The sequence below is a fragment of the Macaca nemestrina genome, chromosome 6 (genome assembly GCF_043159975.1).
Source record: "Macaca nemestrina isolate mMacNem1 chromosome 6, mMacNem.hap1, whole genome shotgun sequence".
NCBI classification, from domain to species: domain Eukaryota; kingdom Metazoa; phylum Chordata; class Mammalia; order Primates; family Cercopithecidae; genus Macaca; species Macaca nemestrina.
Genome location: NC_092130.1, coordinates 158,202,342 through 158,219,872, shown reverse-complemented (window position 1 = coordinate 158,219,872; position 17,531 = coordinate 158,202,342). Strand labels below are relative to the sequence as shown.

The window sequence follows — 17,531 nt, the reverse complement described above, 5'->3', positions numbered from 1 at the left end:
AGAAAACACAAGTATTATGAATGTATTTGGTGCTATAACACAATTTGTTAATACATGAAGCAAAAATGGGCATAAATTAAAGGAAAAATATACAATTCAAGATCACAGCTGAATACTTTCATATTCCACTTTCAGTAATGGAATCAGTGTGCAAAAATCAATTGCATACTAGCAATGAATAATCCAAAAATGTAATTAAGAATATTTAATTTACAGTAAAATTAAGAAAAAATAAATTCCTCGGAAATAAACTTATCAAAAGAAGTGAAATATTCATTCACTGTGAAATTCAAAACATAATTTAATTATATTACAGAGGATATAAGTAAATCTAAAGTTGTCTCTACATCATAGATCAGATAATTTGTTATTGTTAAGATGACAATACTCCCCAAATTGAACCACATATTTAACACAATCTCTACCAAAATCACAGCTGGATTTTTTTTTTTTTTTTTTTTTTGGTTTTTGGCAGAAATTGTCAAGATGATCACATAATGTAAGGAACTTAGAATAGACAAAACCTCTTGAGAAGGAGAAACAAATTTAGAGGATTCACATTCCAATTTCACAATTTACTTCTTAGTGCAGTAATCAAGACGGCATGATCTAAGCATAAGAATAGACATAGCGAACAAAGGAATAAAATTGAGAGTCTAGAAATAAGCCCATACATTTATGTTTACCCAGTTTTGACAAAACTGCCAAGAAAATTCAATGGGGACACAATTTTCTTTTCAACAATGAGTGATGGGACAACCAGATACACACATGCAAAAGAACGAAGTCAGACTTCATTCTCAACCTCCATTCAAGAATTCATACAAAATTTCTCATGGACAAAATAGAAGAGGTAAAACTACAAACTTATAAGCGAAAGGTAGGATTAAATCTTTGTGAGCCTGAATTAGGCAATGGTTTCTTAGATAGGACACCAAAACCTAAGAAATGAAAAAAGTTGGTAATTTGGATTTCACCAATGATAAAACCTTTGTGTTTCAAAGGACATCATGAAGCAAGTGAGAAGTCAGTCCACAGAATGGAAGAAAATGTCTTCAAATTATATATCTGAAAAGGAGCTTTTACCTAGAACAAATATGAAAATATTTTCCAGTCTGGGCGTGGTGGCCACACCTGTAATACCAGCACTTTGAGAGGCCAAGGCAGGTGGATCACGAGGTCAGGAGATTGAAACCAGCCTGACCAACATGGTGAAACCTCATCTCTACTGAAAATACAAAAATTAGTCAGGCGTAGTGGCATGCACCTGTAATCCCAACTACTCAGGAGACTGAGGCAGGAGAATTGCTTGAACCCAGAAGGCTGAGGTTGCAGTCAGATGAGATTGCACCCACTGCTCCAGGCTGGGCCACAGAGCGAGACTCCATCTCAAAAAAATAATAAAATAAAAATAAATAAATAAATAATTCCAACTCAATAATAAAAAGAAATATTATAGAGAAATATTATAATTAAGAAAATCATTAAGAAAACTAAGAAAAGGATTACCAAATAAAATTAGTAGACATTTATCCAAAGAAAACATACAAATTATCAATAAGCATATGAAAATGTGCTCAACATCATTAATTAGGTAGCCCCAATCAAAACCACAATGAGATACCACTGCATTCATTAAGATGGCTGTAATTCAAAAAGAAAAATAATAAAAAGTGGTGATGTTATATATGTCCAGTGAGAATATAAAATAATGTAGTTGTTTTGAAAAAATGGTTTGAAGGTTTCTCAGCTTGTTAAACGTAGAGTTACCTATATATAACCAAGTATTTGCACCCCTAAGTGTACATGCAAGAGACATGCAAACATATGTCCAAACAAAAACTTGAAACTAATATTCATATTGGCATTGTTTATAATAATTAAAATGTGGAAACTACTCAAATATCTGAAAACTAATGAATGGATAAATGCAATATTGTATATCCAAACAATGGCATATTCTTTAGTAATAAAAATCAAGTATTATTAATATATTCCTCGGTACAGATGCACCATGAAAATGTTATAGTAAGTGAAAGAAGCTAGTTATTTAAAAAATGACAGGTTGTTAAAATAGACCTATATAAAATGTCTAGAATAGGCAAATCTATAAGATGATAAATAATTGTGAATGACAATGGATGAGGGAGGATCAACAGGGAGTGATGGCTAATGGTTACTTTGGCGGAGGAAAGGGTGATGAAAATATTTTTAACTTAGTTTTTGCTGATGGTTGTACAACTCTGTATATACTAAAAACCATTACATTTTATACTTTAACTGGTTGAAGCCATTTTATGGCTTGTGAATTATATCTTGGTAAAAATGTTTTTAAAAGTAAATAAATAAATGCAGTGGTACTTTGTGGAACACTGAAGAGGACAAGTTGTATATAGGGGAACAGCTGGATGAACAGGTCAGTAATTTCATGTCGGTTTTATTTAGGATGCTGATATTAGGATGGTAATGGTGATGTTAAGAAAAGACTTAATGTTATCTATAGTACATGATTAGCTATGGGGATGAAGGTCACTAAGGTGGTTACCCCAATAGTCCTCATATTTTTTAATGCTACTCTGACAGGCAGAAATCATATATTCATCAATAAACACATCAGCAAATCCGTTAATGTATTATATTCATACACACAATTTCAGCTTATATATGCAAAATATATTCTTTAGGTTTTTTTCAGCAATATTAAAATCGCACAATGTAAGGCTATAATTATTCCAAAAGAGCCCTTAAAACATTGTTACTACTGGTAATAAGTCAGCTTTTCTGTAAACTTGTACTCTATGGAAAACGTGAAGAAAATTCTTTGTACTAACCTCACCTCCAGGCAATAATGACTATCCACTTCCCTTTGAGCAACTACAAGGTAACCCTGAAAAGTCCTTCCTTACACGGGTGATGATCACTTTAAAGAAAGGAGAAAAAGGAAAAGAAACTAAAACATTTTCTCTAACAAGCACCAGATGCTACAAAGTGCTGCATAAGCACAGGACAAAAGTACTCCGTTTCACAGGCAGGGAATAAAATACAGTAAATTGCCCAGTCAGAACAGCAAAATGGCGCAGATTGCGCTTCCTCTCTTAGGATCAGCAGATGACTGGGGAGCATGGTCTCATTAAAGTCTCTTCGAACAAATTGACAAACTGGTGTGTTTTCCTTTATTTGGTGGACATAAAAGTTGTTTATCTTTCTAAATGCAATTGGTTAAAAGTCTCAATCATCAAAGCATATCAATGAAAACGTATTCCTCTTTGGTCAGTTACTATGATATTCAGTGAGAAAAAAATAAGAGTTAGCAATATGTACCTTACAGTGGAGATTCTGTACAGTACAACTTCTTCAGCTTCCAATTGTTACTGTTATTGTTGCTGTTTCTTTTTCCTGACAATTCCTCTGACAGGAAATTTTATATTTCAGCCAAGAAGAACCCAAGAAAGAAGCAAAAGATAGGGCTCAGACTAATTCACTCATACAAGCACACACACAATAACAATAATAATAAATCATTGATCATTTCCTACGTGTTAAGACTTACATTAAGTTCTGGATTGAGAACAGCCAATACAACAACACTCATCTAGAAGCTGAGCGTTTAATGAGGGAACTCATGTATTCTAGTTCTCTAGAGGAACAGGAATATTAAGATAGATGTATATACGAAAGGGAGTTAATTAAGAAGCTTTGACTCAAAAGATCACAAGGTGAAGCCCCACAACAGGCCATCTGCACGCTGAGGAGGAAGAAAGCCAGGCAGCACCCCCAAACCTCAAAAGTAGGGAAGCTGACAGTGCACCTTCAGTCAGGCCAAAGGCCCAAGAACCTCTGACAAACCACTGGTGTAGGTCCAAGAGTCCGAAAGCTGAAAAACTCGGGAGTCTGATGTTTGAGGGCGGCAAGCGTCCGGCACCCCGAGAAAGATGGAGGCTGGAAGAGTCAGCCAGTCTAGTCCTTCCATGTCCCCCGCCTGCTTTCATTCTAGCTGGCTGGCAGCTGATTAGATGGTGCCCACCCAGACTGAGGGTGGGTCTGTCTCTCCCAGTCCACTGACTCAAATGTTTTTGTTTTGTTTTGTTTTTGAGACGGAGTCTCGCTCTGTTGCCCAGGCTGGAGTGCAGTGGCCGGATCTCAGCTCACTGCAAGCTCCGCCTCCCGGGTTCCCGCCATTCTCCTGCCTCAGCCTCCCGAGTAGCTGGGACTACAGCCGCCCGCCACCGTGCCTGACTAATTTTCTGTATTTTTTAGTAGAGACGGGGTTTCACCACGTTAGCCAGGATGGTCTCGATCTCCTGACCTTGTGATCCGCCCGCCTCGGCCTCCCAAAGTGCTGGGATTACAGGCGTGAGCCACCGCGCCCGTCCCACTGACTCAAATGTTAATCTCCTTTGGCAACAGCCTCACAGACACACCCAGGAACAGTACTTCGCATCCTCCCATCCAATCAAGTTGACCGTAAGTATTAAGTTGACACTAAGTGTTAACCATCATAGCTGAATACATTAAACACACACACACACACACACACACACACATACCTTGATGGTAGAAGCATGCTCAGGAGTTACACAAGGACAGGCTGTGAGTACTTTCTCTGTCAGGAGGGTGGTTGTCAGGTAAGAAGGCCTGGAGAATGTAATCCCAGCACTTTGGGAGGCCAAGGCGGGCGGATCACGAGTTGAGGAGATCGAGACCATCCTGGCTAACAAGGTGAACCCCCCATCTCTATTAAAAATACAAAAAAAAAATTAGCCAGGCGTGGTGGCCGGCGTCTGTAGTCCCCGCTACTCCGGAGGCTGAGGCAGGAGAATGGCGGGAACCCGGGAGGCGGAGCTTGCAGTGAGCCGAGATTGCGCCACTGCACTCCAGCCTGCAGAGGGAGAGTCCGTCTCACAAAAAGTAAGTTAAAAAAAAAAAAAAAAAAAAGAATGCCTGGAGAAGGAGAGGTCTTGGCTAAATTGCCAGTGAATTGAATAGTAGTAGTTAGCTTTGAAGAGGATTAGTGGAAAGGATACTTCAGGGACTGAGGATAGCATGAAGCAAATTAGAAGGCTGTGAAGTAGAGTGATGTGTGTGGAGAGGAATTACAAGCAATCCAGAATCATGGCACGGAGCAGAGAGGAGTGCAAGCAGTAAAGGTTAAGCTAATTCAGACTTCCAAGTTATATAGAGCTATATAAGCTGAGTCCTAGTTCCAACATTTTCAATAACCACTAATGTGGCTGGGCAAGTTTTTAAATCTTTCTGGGATGATATTTAAGCTTTTTTCTTTTTTTTTTTTTCAAATTTCCATTAATTGATCTGCAAATCTTTATCTGCAAGTAGCCGTCTTGACACGGACCACAGCCAACATGAGCCAACTGCAGACTGCTCTAAACTGAATTGGAACCAAGAGGGATCCAGACTGTTGGTTGGGCTATCAAGAGTTCTGCATGTGCTAGTTTATGAGACTTGGAAATAACATTTTCACTTGCCAGTTTCCAAAGACTTAAGTCCTTGTAAAGGAGCAAATCATTTTATTTTTACTTGATAAACTCAGTTTGCTGATTCTCTCCCCACTGATTAGTCCCATTCTGCTTAGGTCTCTGGTGCTCAGGATGAGTGCCTCAGAGTAGAACATGAAACATTTTTAATACAATCCACCCCAATACAGTTGAATCAGAAATTCAAGAGGGAGCCCTCAAAGCACATACTGTTTCAGACCTCAGTGACTCACAGTCAACCTATTAATCAGGAAGATTTAACTTAGGACTGTCTTTTACTTAATTTCTGCAAATAAAACTTTTTATTTCTCTTTATTCATTCTTTTCAGAAAAAAAAATAATGAATTTAACAAATACATTGAGTAACGACCATATGCAGGGAAAGGAGCAGAGAGAAAATAAGCAGTAAAGGAAGTGGTAACAAAATAGCCCTAATTTTGATGATCTGCAGCCAACAGTCATACAATAAAACCATATATTCATCTGATTTCTCTGATATGGATCCACTCTATTAAATTTTGCCCTGAAGTTCATTATAGTTTTGCCAGCCTCCATGACAAATTTTCTTTTGCTCACCTTCACCGAGAGAGACAATATTACTTTTTTGCTTCAGCTCACAGTGAGAACCAATGTGATAGTACATACAAAATACCTTTGAAAATAGCAAGTGATTTCAGAAAATCTAACACTTTTTTGTTATGTATTACTTTAATAATTTGAAAACATATATCTCCTATATTTCTGTTCCTTATAGGATATGTCCAAACTTCTTAGCACAACCCTACTCTGTGTTATCTTGTTTTTCCAATTCTCCCCTACTTCTTTGCTCTAATCACACTGAAGCACCTATAATTATTTTATCATGATATCTACATCATTGGCTCATTCCCATTCATATAATTTAACATCTAATTTTTTACTGCTGTTGAATTTCCATTGGTTTAGTTGTCATGTTCTCTGGGAGCTGTGTTTTTATTTTCTTCATATAGCATTGATTGTCCCTTTCTTATAATGCCACCAACCTGAAAAAAATATATGATTTTTTAAAACTTTTCCTTTACCTTACAAACCTACATCTTCCCAATGAGCACAACGTGCCAAACCCATCAATTTCCAATGTTTATCATTATCCACGCATTGTTATGTCTTGCTTGGAAAATGGAAAAGTTTCCCTGTTTCTTCTCTGGCCACCATTCATATGATCCTCTACCAGCAACCAAAATCATCTTTGGAAAATACAAACCAATCATTTTATTCCCTATTTTAAAGTCTTTTAAGAGCCTCCACTTGAAGTTGTATTAACATTTTCAAGCTTTCTGATGTGTCCTCCGCCAACTTCCCCCACTTTATTTCACCCTCACCTACTGTATTAGTTAGGGTTCTCTAGAGAGATTGACCAATATAATAGATAGACACATACATACATACATAGATGTAGACATATGAGGAGATTTAGGGAAATTGACTCACTTGATTATGGAGGCTGAGAAGTCCTGCAAAAGGCTATCTGCAGACTGAAGCCCCTATGATGCTGCAGGTATGCCTTAGTCCAATTCTGAAGGTCTCAGAATCAGGGAAGCTGATGGTGTGCCTTTCAGTCCAAGACCAAAGTCCTGAGAACCAGAATGGGTTTGAGGGTGTACTAGTGCAAACCCTAAAGTCTTAGAGTTCTGACATCCAAGGACAAGAGGAGAAGATTGTCTCAGTTCCAATAGAGAGAGAGAGAGAGGAAATCACATTTTCTCTACATTTTTTGTTCTATTTGGAGCCCCAGATGGCTTGATGGTACCTGCCCTCATAGAGGGCAGATCTTCCCCACTCGGTCTACTGAATCCCACACCAATCTTCTCCGGAGTCACCCTCACAGACCCACCCAGAGCAGTGCTTTACCAGTTTGCTAGCTATTCCTTAACTCAAGTTTACACCTAAAACTAACCATCACACCTGCAAGCCACACAGAATCCCTTCTTTGAACATGCTGGGTTTCTTCTTGTCTTAGACCCTTTGCACTAACCAAGGCACTAACCAAGGCTAGGGTGCTCTGCTCACTGAGCATTATTTGGCCAACTCCTTCTTGCTATTCAAGTATCAATGTGTGGCTTATACTAAAAGGATATCTTAAAATTTATATGTTTATCTGTTTCCTCACACTAAAATATAATCCCTGGGGAGGGCCTTTCTCAGGCTTCTTCATTGCTATATTTCTAGTGTCTTGAATAATGCCTAATTGCTATTCAAGTATCAATGTGTGGCTAATACTAAAAGGATATCTTAAAATTTATATGTTTATCTGTTTCCTCACACTAAAATATAATCCCTGGGGAGGGCCTTTCTCAGCCTTCTTCATTGCTATATTTCTAGTGTCTTGAATAATGCCTAATATTGAAGTAATTCAATGCTTGGTTTTGGTGAGTAAATGGATGTTAGTTATTTATATAGCAATTTCCCCTGCTAGGCTGGGAATAAATGTGGCCTCCATTTTTGTAGGCCACACTCATTGCACAGAAACTGAGATGCAATGAGATCTCAAATATTTGCCAGATAAATATTCAAGTAAATTCACTGTTTACAAGAGGAAAAGACAATATATCACTTATGAATATACATCAGTAGTAGAGTGGAATAATGCCAATAATTCTGCCCTATAATAGAGCAGAATAATTTCAAACACTTTTCGACAGAAGTGATCATTGGTAGTTCTACTTCCCCTCATTCATGACTAAAATACTATATGAAAATTACATAATTCAACATTCTGGCGAACTCTTGGGCTAAATTATATGGAGACATTTGATGTCCTTAGGCTACTAGAATGACACAATTTTCTCATTGGCATAAGGATAAATTATTTGAGGCAGTTTCTTTAGAAGTAATGATCTCGAAGTCTTTCTGCTTCATTTGGTCTGACTGGCTGTGATTCATAAATTTTCCCTTCCCCATAACCTTGAGATGACATTCATTTGAAAAAAAGTTAAATGGGTTTAGGGGTAAAGTCCATGACCCTGGTATTAAAGAAAGGTAACTGGCCCATGAAAGAATAAATTGTATTACACTTAGAGAGCCCAGTTCATCTCATGACTGATCATGACAGTTATGAAAATCAGAACACCAGATATCTAAGTCGAGGCCATAGGGAGTTAAACAAAAATACCTAGTGAACAATTTGACCATTTTGTTAATTTTATTTAAAACAAAATTTGGAATAAATGTAGTTTACTAAGATTTACATAATCAGAATAACGCCTTTATAGGATCACTACGAAACAATGATTTACTGAAGTTTTCAAAGTTAAAGTGAAGCAATTATACAAACATTAGTACAGATAAAAATCTATAGATAACAATTCTACATTGAAAGGGATAATTTAATGGTTATACACCATTCAATTTCATCCTTTACTGTTCCGGTTTTTGTCTGTAGAATTGACTTTACTTTTTGTTACTGTGTAAGTGAATGGGACTCTCATTGGAATTTATGTCCAGGATGCTCCATAATTCCCAGAGGTAATAATGAAAAAAATAAATCACTTTACTTCACAATGTGCCTATGAAGCTTTTGTATTGATGCTTAAATCAAATTAAAGTAAGGTCACAGAGATACCTGACTCTCCTAGCATAAAAAAAAAAAAAAAGTGCAAGGTATATTGAAAGAGACTGCAAATATTTAATAACACTAAGACTTCATGAAATAGATCTAGCATTTAATGGGAACTCCCAATCGTTTTCTCAGCCCGTAAATCTGTATTGTAATAATGTCAATTGTTCGCTCTAGGTAGTCAGCTGGTTTCACATTACTGTCTACTCACTATTGTGATTTACTTTCTTTAGGTCCCAACTGAGCTGCTGAAATTTGCGTGATTTGCCTATCATTGATTAAAAAGAAAGTTTCTGTTTGCTTCAAACACTATATTTCTATGAATAAATAAAATAGCTCATATGAAGGCAAAATAGAATTACTTTAATTTCATAAACACACTTTTTGGATACTAATATGTGAATATACAAGAATTCTAGGTTCTATTTGGCAAGCAATTTTTGGCAATAGCATGCCTACAACTTACTCAGCACATTCTTGGTGATGTTGTAAACAAACAAGTTAAAGCTAAACTCTTGCCAAAAGAATTTAAAGTTGAGCACATTAAGCAGTCTAAGAATTGAAATAGCTTTCATAAACTTGTAAAAGAAAATACAGGCACAGCTCATTTCATTGTGCTTTGCTTTTGGATTTTACGGGGTTTTTTTGTTTTTTACAAATTGATGGTTTGTGGCAACCATGCATTGAGCAGGTCTATCAGCACCATTTTTCCAACAGTATGTGTTTACTTCATGTCCATCTGTCACATTTTGGTAATTCTCATAATCTCTCAAACATTTTCACTGTGATTTATCTATTATTGTGATCTATGATCAGAGACCTTTGAGGTTACTATTGTGATTGGTTTTGGGGTGGCATGAACAGTGGCCACATAAGATGATTAACTTAATTAATAAATGTGTGTGTTCTGTCTGCTCTTCTCCGTGTTCTAACCACAAGCCATTCCCTGTCCTTGTTCCTCTCCTTGGGGTTCCCTATTCCCTGAGACACAGCAATACTGCAATTGAGCCAATTAATAACCCTTCAATGGCCTTTAAATGTTTGAGTGAAAAGTCCCACATCTCTCACTTAAATCAAAAGCTAAAAATGGTGAAGCATAGTGAAGAAGGCATGCCGAAAACTGAGACAGGCTGCTAGGACCCTTGAAATAACAAGTGAGCAAAGTTATGAATGCAAAAGAAAAGTTCTTGAAAAAAATTAAGAATGCTACTCTAGTGAACACATGAGTAATAAGAATGCAAAACAGCCTTATTGCTAATATGGAAAAAGTTTCAGTGAGTTAAATAGAAGATCAAACCAGCTACAACATTCTCTTAAGCCAAAGTCTAATCCAGAGTAAGGCCCAAACTCTAACTCTCTTCAATTCTATGAAGGCTGAGAGAAGTGCAAAGCTACAGAAAAAAATAAATAAATAAAATGTTTTAAAAAAAAATGAAGCTAGCACAGATTGATTCATGAGGTTTGAGAAGAGAAGCCCTCTTCATAACCTGAAAATGCAAGGTAAGGCAGTAAGTGCTTATATAGAAGCTGCAGCATGTTATCCAAAAAATTTAGCTGTACTAGATGACAGATTTTCAATGTAGATTAACTAGCCTGCTAGTGGAAGAAGATGCCTTTTAGGATTTTAATAGAGAGGAAAAGTCAAAGCCTGAATTCAAAGCTTCAAAGGACAGGGTGACTCTCTTCAAAGGACAGGGTGACTCAATGCAGCTGGTGACTAAATTGAAACCAGTGCTCATTTACCATTCTGAAAATGCTAGAGTCTTTAAGAACTATTTTAATTCTACTCTGTTTGTGCTCTATAAATGGAACAACAAAGCCTAGATGACAGATCATCTGTTTACAGCCTGATTTGCTGAATATTTTAAGCCCATTGTTGAGACCCATTGCTCAGAAAACAAGATGTTTTTCTAAAATATTACTGCTGATACACAAGGACATTAATGCTGTTTCTATGCCTGCTAAGTCAGCATTTATTCTGCAGCCCATAGTTCAAGAGTAATCTTCACTTTCAAGTATTATTATTTAAGAAATACATTTTGTAAAGCAATAGTTGCCATAGACAGTGATTATTCTAATGGATCTGGGCAAAATCAATTGAAAACCTTTTGGAAAAGATTCACCATTCTAAATGTTGTCAAGAATATTCATGATCCATGAAGAGGTCAAAATATCAACATCAACAGGAGTTTGGAAGAAACTAATTCCAACTCTTCTTTATGACTTTGAGGGGTTCAAGACTTCCGTGGAGGAAGTAACTGCAGATGTAGTAGAAACTGCAAGAAAACTGTAATTAGAAGTGAAGCTGAATGTGGGGCTAGATTGCTGAAATCTGCCGATAAAACTTGAATGGATGAAGAGTCGCTTTTTATGGATTAGCAAAGAAAGTGGTTTCTTGTGATGGAATCTACTTCTGGTAAAGATGCTATGAACATTGGTGAAATCACAATACAGGATTTAGAGTATTTCGTAAACTTAGTGGACAAAGCAGTAGTCGAGTTTGAGAAGATTGATTTCAATTTTGAAAAAAGTTCTAATTTGGGTCAAATTTCATCCAATAGCATCATATGCGACAGAGAAATCTTTCATGAAAGGAAGAGTTGATCAATGTGGCCAACTTTATTTTTTTCTTATTTTAACAAATTGCCACAGCCAACTTTCAGCAACCACCACTCTGATCAGTCAGCATTCATCAACAATGAGTCAAGAACCTCCACCAAGAGAAAGATCACAACTAATTGAAGTCTTAGATGCTCATTAGCATTTTTTAGTAATAAAGCATTTTTAAAATTAAGGTATGTACTTTTTTAGACATAATATTATTGCATACTTAATACATTACAGTATAATATAAACAAAATTTTATCTGTGGGAAACCAAAAGGATTTTTATGCTCACTTTATTGTGATGTTTGTTTTATTTCAGTGGTCTGGATCTGATCCCAGAATATTTCCGAGATACACCTGTGAATCCAATAAATAAACAAACTAAAAAAGACTCCTAGATATAAAGGAAACAATAGGCTGCCCTACCAAAAAAGACACATTTTGTGACAAAGTCAAGGAGATGATGCACGTATCTTTATACACTCATTGATAACAAGAAAATATAATGAATTACAGAAGTAGAAAATTTTAACCTAAATTAAGGACCATTCCTTTTGGACTTTTCTTTCAGAGAAGAGGAATGGTTAAGTGGAAACCAACTACTGGAGAACTATCAATCAATTAATCAATCAATCATGCTGTCATTTCTTATAAGTGCCCTAAAAATCAAATAGTGGATCAGCACTCAGGCATGAATTGGTTGTTTTCCATTCCTGAAGAAGCACCAAATGAACAAAAGAAAATTTCTGAATTATACTCATCCTCTAACAATGTAACTAAGGGAACTCAATATTCATTTGTGCCTCACTTTTCTCCTTCCCAAAGAAGAGGATTAACTATTTGATTTAAAAAGTATCTCCCAAACATAATACTAAAATTTATGGAAATAATTGTTTTTCTCTTTAGATTCCCAACACGGTAGCAATAAACAAAGCAAATATTAGTGCAAGATTATAGATAAAAACAACAGCAACAACACGAACAATGAAACACTTACACATGGGGCTCAGGTCACAGGAACAATTAGTGAGAAGAATGCAGGACAATTCAAATCTTCTAATTTCTAATTAGATTAGTTTATACCACACTAACATTTAAGAGACACAATTTATCTGCCAACTGCATTGCGAGAACACTGCTTATGAAATTACCAAAGCATCCATAACCTAGGTTAGTTTATGTTCTTAATCAAAAATATAAATTTTGAAAACTAGTCACACATTTAATTTGGTATTTCAAATAAGTGATCACTTAGAAGAAGTAAAGAAACTCATTTTCTTATGTGGCTCATAAACCACTCTAGTTTTCTTTTTAATTAAGCCAAGAGATGATTCCAAAAATTATTTCAAGTGAAAGAAGCATTACTGGGTGATAGTTTCATAATGTGAATAATATAAAGACCCACATTCACTCTAAGCATGCAAAATGGGTTAGAAACCTAGATTTCTGAGCCAAATTACCTAATATAGAACCTTAGTTCAACACATCCCACAATATGCAACTCACTTTGGACGAGTTACTTGTCTTCTCTGTATCTCTGGTTCTTCAGCAGTAAAGGGAGGAAGGTAATGGTGTTAACTTTGGTAGGTAAGGACTGGCTCATCGTTAACATTCATTAATGGTACATAGTATTAATATTTAAATTCTGTAACACTTTCCGGCATACAAATATTTTTATTTTATTCTCCACATATTATTATTTAGTTCTATATTTGTAAACTTGGGATGCCATAACAAAATATCATAGATTTCTGTGGCTTTGACAACCAAATGTATTTCTCATGGTTCTGGAGGCTGGGAAGTTAAACATCAAGCTGACAGTATGTTCTGTTTCTCCTGAGGGAGAATGTAGGTGGTTTCCTTCTCACTGTGTCCTCACTGGTCACAGAGAGAGAAAGCACTCTGTTTTTCCCTCCTCCTCTTGTAAGGACATCGATCTCATAGAATTAGGTTTCCATCCTTAGGACCTAATTTAACTTTAATGACCTCTTAAAGGACATATTTCAAAAAAACACAATAAAGTTTAAGACTTCAACATATGAATTTAGGGGACACAATAGCAAGTTCCTACTAATTTTTCTATTACAGATATTACTTTTTACTATGATTGCAATATTTATTTTTCAACTATGTCAAAACTAATATTCCATTAAAATTCATTTTTATGCAATCCCTGAACTCACATTTCCATGGAAAGTGTCAATATTATCTTATAAATGTTTCCTTTCTTCCAAGTTGAAAGTGAGCTAACAGTAATATATATATGTTTTTGGAAAATAGACTTTAAGTACATTGCAATATCTTATTAATCAGCTTTTGGAAAGGTTGTTACTAACTGTGAATTCTTAACTAAATATTTGTGAATTGCCAGTAATTCACTTTGTTATGATTTAGAGTGGTTCTTAATAAGCTTATTTTACCTGCCAACCTTACATGTATACAGAAGATAAATTTTGACAAGTGTTAATGTAAGTTTTTTTTTTTTCTTTTTTTTTTTTTTTTTTTTTTGAGACAGGGTTTCACTCTGTCACCCAGGCTGGAGTGCAGTGGTGCGATCTTGGCTCACTGCAAGCTCTGTCTCCCGGGTTCATGCCATACTCCTGCCTTAGCCTCCCGAGTAGCTGGGACTACAGGTGCCCGCCACCACGCCCGGCTAATTTTTGTTGTTGTTGTTGTTGTCTTTTTAGTAGAGACCTTGTTAGCCAGGATGGTCTTGATCTCCTGACCTCGTGATTCACCCGCCTTAGCCTCCCAAAGTGCTGGGATTACAGGCATGAGCCACCGTGCCCAGCTGCTTCAGCCACTTTTCAATCATCCCACTCTTTTCTACTATTTCGTAGAGGACAGCTTTGACATCCTCAAGACCACAGAACAGCATCTACTATAATAATTTACAAATTGAGAGGTAAGCTCTTATCTAATTATTTGCCAACTGCTTTGTTATACCTAAATAGGTATTGAAGAAACTAGACAGATCTGACTGAGCAACTTCACTCAACCCCAATATCTATGTTTTGAAATTCTCTTTAGCTCACTGTATGGGGTTTAGGAAAATTTGGGTGCAGTATTTTTATCTAAGTTCTCTACTGATATTCCTCCCATGACCCTTCCTACCTGTTTTTCACATACGCTCAGGTTTAAATCAAAGTTAGAAGTTAAATACATTTCATATAGACCCAGGTATATGATTTGGATCAAACACATGTTCAGTATATTCACAGGCAGTGTATAATTTGGAGTTGTTTCTTTAGAACCTGGCTTTATGTACCATTTAATAGACTGCTTATTATTTAGGCAATCACAAAGGGTAAATCTTAACAACACTTTTTTTGCCATCTTCTCAAAGTGACATAAATGACAACATATTCATGATATTTTTTCTCAGTTTAAGCAGAGAATTATTTTTCCTGCCAATTACTTTAAGCTTAACAAAATATCTACTGTGAACAGGATAAGATGGACAAGCATGAAAATACTAGAATTTAGTCTGTAAAACTGTAGTTCAAAGAAATGCCAATTATGAATATATGACATTTTTAAAATATCCAAAGTGAAAAAATGTATTGAATTACAAAGTTATGTGTAGAAGGATAAAATCAAGCTGGTTAATGAAGACAGATGTAGAGAAATGAGACTGTCAAAAAAGGTAGGAGGGTGAAATGAGGACTAAGGTCTTGAATGTGAAGTCTCCATAATAAAAATATTATCTACCTTTTATTAACTGCCTGAAATATACCAGGCACTCTGCCAGGCTTGTGAATACAATATTTCTATTGTTTGCAACAGTGATTATTATGAATAGGCTTTGTTATTTACCCTTTTCCTTTCGTGAAATGTGTGAGCTAATGAAAACTTAGGTGACTTGCCCAAGGCTAGGCAGAACTCTGACTCAGATGAATGCTTTCCCTTCCAAGGACTTAATTCTTTCTACGCATTGTGGTACCACACACATGAGAGTGGGAGAGCAAAAGACTCACATTTTTCACATACTAATGCAAGGGGGAACAGTAAGGAAGAAGAGAAGAGGAACAGCAGAAAGAACAGAGTTGAGTTTTATTTAAGTGACTGCTGATTTAGCATTTGGAAAACGTAGAGTTTCAAAGACAAGAAATGCTATACTGCATTAGGTTATTTGACATTTGGTGGCATAATGTGATATGATCTTTCTTAAACAAACAAAAATGCCTGTCCTTATTTGAAAATGAGATGGCAATGCCAAGGTATAAAGACTGACATACACTTGGCATTGCTAATAGTATGAGTTTGCTATAATTGCTTCGGAATACCTTTTTTGCATGACCTAGTACATCTAAAGGGGAATCATATGATAAAATCCAGATATCCATTATTCGAGAACCTCAATTCTGTACCAGGAACATGCACAACATTCACAACACTGTCTACAGCAGCACTGTTTGACTGTAAAGAAAAGTTATATATATATATATGTTATATATATATAATTATATATAAATATATATAATTATATATATAATTATAGAGGTTAACAAATACAAATTATGTGCTTACACATTCATTACACACTAAATCCTATAATTTAGTGAATAGTTATATGTATGTTTGTGCATATGTGCATGGGTGTCTATGTAACATAAATGTCAATATTAAATGACCAGAAAATTAAATCATAAAATAATACACTTAGTCTGACTCCAATTATGTAAAGGCTAAAACCAGAAAAAGGAAACAAATTATTGCTTGATGATATGCCTATATAACAAAATTGTAAATAAGTGCTAGAAAATGATTAATAAAACATTCATGATTAGTGGCTATCACAGAGAGTGGACAGAGAGGCAAAATCTTTGGGAAGATACACACAGGAATCTTCAAAGGTAGGATTTGTTTCATTTCCTAAGCTTGGTGATAGGTATATGTTTGCTCTTCTTATTTTTAATTTTTGTTTAGCTATGAAAACCATGTCTAGTGTTTGACCACTTAGTTTGTGATCGTATTATATAAACGAACTATAAAGCAGTACTTGGAAATATTAGAGATTTAAACTGTGTGCTTAGAGAGTGACCGCAGTTCCCTTTGTAAGACAAGTGTTTATCAATTCTTTACTCCCTTAGCAATGTTCTTTCAACACAAAATCGTATGTACACATTTGCAAGAGAATAATTAGAAAGAGAACGTAATTGCTGTAGGCATTTAGAAGTTAGAAGGAAAAGAATTCTCTGCTCATTATGCACTGCACTGTGTCTACCAGGGTGGTTTTAGCCTGTTAACCCCCTTCATCTTGTGCACTTCATCCATGAGAAAGAGATAACGAAGTGCAAAATGATCTTGGGTAATGAAGCATCACTCTCTGCATGCTACCCGTTACAGAAACATGTGTACAACATCAATATCAGCAACTACTAAGAAGGGAAATGGCAGGCTCTTATCTGCTACTGTAAGTGGGTTTACAGGCAGAACTACCGTTTTGACATTAGCCTATTTGATGGGGAATCTTTACACTGTGTGGTGGGAGTCTTTCTTGGAAACAAATAAGCGGAGATAACCGTTAATATCCACGTTGTAGATTTTTATTGTTACTACTCCTATTAATGTTAGTTCTTAGTGTATTTCCATGTTTAATATCAGAAAAGTCTTTCTTGAGCAGAAAATTCCAATTATAAGATAACATGCTCAAAGTATAGGTAGAGGGAATTAGCCCATTTATATCAAGAGGCCCCATATCCAAAATATATTTTAAAGTCACAACTAGCTTGTCTGTTTCAGACCTTAACTTAAATGTTACCTTCTCAGCCTTCTCTAGCTACTTCATAAATGCAAACTACCTCTTCCCTCCCCCAAACTCACACTTCTATATCC

The 17,531-nt window shown here is 35.9% G+C and overlaps 1 protein-coding gene across 2 annotated transcripts in view; it reads right to left on the bottom strand.

The window, feature by feature from the left end:
- LOC105472967 (cadherin 12) overlaps nt 1–17,531 on the bottom strand; it is a 1,136,463-nt gene that overhangs the window by 921,030 nt on the left and 197,902 nt on the right. The gene's annotated exons all lie outside the window — the stretch shown is intronic.